This window comes from Columba livia, unplaced genomic scaffold, assembly GCF_036013475.1.
Source record: "Columba livia isolate bColLiv1 breed racing homer unplaced genomic scaffold, bColLiv1.pat.W.v2 Scaffold_122, whole genome shotgun sequence".
Taxonomy (NCBI): Eukaryota; Metazoa; Chordata; class Aves; order Columbiformes; family Columbidae; genus Columba; species Columba livia.
Genome location: NW_027043021.1, coordinates 30,193 through 32,708, shown reverse-complemented (window position 1 = coordinate 32,708; position 2,516 = coordinate 30,193).

Sequence of the window (2,516 nt, the reverse complement as noted above, 5' to 3'; positions counted from 1 at the left end):
GTATCTGGAATGCTGTATGTGGGATGCTGTATCTAGGTTGATGTATCTGGGATTCTGTATCTGGGACGCTGTATCGAGTATACTATACCTAGGATGATGTATCAGGCATGCTCTATTAAGGATGCTGTATCTGGGATGCTGTATCTTGGATGATATATCGAGGATGCTGTGTTTGGGATGCTGCATTGGGGATGCTCTATATAGGATAGTATATCTGGGATGCTGTATCTGGGATGCTCTATCAAGGATGCTGTATTTGGGATGCTATATCTAGAATGCAGTATCCAGGATGCTGTATCTGGAATCCTCTATCTGGGATGCTGTATCCATGATGCTGCATCTGGGATGCTGCATCTGGGATGCTGTGTCTGGGGTGCTCTATCGGGAAAGCTGTATCAGGGATACTGTATCTAGCATGGTGTATCTGTCATGCTGTATCTGGGATACTATATCGAGGATGCTGTATCTGGGATACTCTCTCTAGGATACTGTCTTTAAGATCTGGAATGGTGTATCTGGGATGCTGTATTTTGGATCCTGTATGTAGGACGCTGTATCTGGGGTGGTGTTTCTGGGATGCTGTGTCTAGGATGCTATATATCGTTTGCTATATCTAGGATCCTGTATGTAGGATGCTCTATCTGGCATGCTGTATCTAGGATTCTGTATTTGGCATGCTGTATCGAGGATACTGTACCGAGAATGCTGTATCTGGGATGCTCTATCTAGGATGCTGTATCTGGGATGCTGTATGTAGGATGCTGCATCTGGGATGCTGATTCTGGGATGCTGTATCTAGATTGCTGTATCTGGGATGCTGTATTGCGGATGCAGTATGTAGGATGCTGTGTCTGGGATTCTGTGTCTAGGATTCTCTATCTGGGATGCTGTATCTGGAATGCTGTATCTGGGGCGCTGTATCTAGTATACCATATCTAGAATGCTGTATCTGAGATGCTGTATCTCAGATCCAGTATCTTGGATGCTGTATCTGGAATTCTGTATCTTTGATGCTGTATCTAGGATCCTGTATCCGGGATGCTGTATCTCGGATGCTCTATGTAGGATTCTGTATCTGAGATGCTGTATCTGGGATACTCTATGTGGGATGCTGTATCTAGGATGCTGCATCTGGGATGCTGTATCTGGGATTCTGTGTCTGGCATGCTATATCGGGAATGCTGTATCAGGGATGCTGTATCTAGCATGGTGTATCTGGGATGCTGTATCTGGGATACTGTATCGAGGATGCTGTATCTGGGATGCTCTATCTAGGATAGTGTCTTTAAGATGCGGTATCTGGAATGGTGTATCTGGGATTCTGTATCTGGGATCCTGTATGTAGGATGCTGTATCTGGGATGGTGTTTCTGGGATGCTGTATCTAGGATGCTACATATGGTTTGCTTTATGTATGTAGGATGCTTTATCTGGGATGCTGTATTTAGGGTGCTGTATCCAGGATTCTGTATCTGGAATGCTCTATCTGGGATGCTGTATCCAGAATTCTGTATCTGGGATGCTGTAGAGAGGATGATTTATCTAGGATGCTGTACCTGCGATTATGTATCTGCGATGCAGTATGTATGATGCTATATCTGGGGTGCTTTATCTAGGATGCTGTATCTAAGGGGCTATATCTTGGATGATGTATGTAGGACGCTGTATCTGGGATGCTGTCTCTAGGATGCTGTATCCGGGATGCTGTATCGGGGATGCTGCATCTATGATGGTGTATCTGGGATGCTGTATCTCTGATACTGTATCTAGGATGCTGTAACTGGGATCCTCTATCTGGGATGCTGTATCTAGGATGTAGTATCTGGGATGCTGTATCTAGGATGCTGTATTTGGGATGCTGTATCTAGAATGCTGTATCTAGGATGATGTGTTTGGGATGCTGTATAGAGGATGATCTATGTGGGATGCTATATGAAGGATACTCTACCTAGGATGCTGTATATGGGATTCTCTATCTAGGATACTGTATCTGCAATGCTGTATCTGGGATGATGTTTCTGGGATGTTATATCTGGGACGCTGCATCTAGCATTCTGTATCTAGGATGCTCTATCTGGGATGCTGTATCTAGGATGCTGTATCTGGGATGCTGTATCTAGGATACTATATCTGGGAAGCTGTATCTAGGATGCTGTACCTAGGATGCTTTATCTGGGATGCTGTATCTGGCATGCTGTATCTCAGATACTATCTTTAAGATGCTGTGTGTGGAATGCTGTATCTGTGATGTTCTGTCTAGGATGCTGTATCTGCGATGTTGTATTTGGGGTGCCGTCTCTGGTATGCTGTATCTAGGATGCTATACCTAGGATGCTCTATTTGGTTTGCAGTGTCGAGGATATTGTACCGAGGATGTTGTATCTGGGATGCTCTATCTAGGATGCTCTGTCTGGGATGCTGTATCTGGGATGCTGATTCTGGGATGCTGTATCTAGTATGCTCTATCTGGGATGCTGTATCTGGGATGTTGTATCTAGGATGCTGCGTCTGGGATGC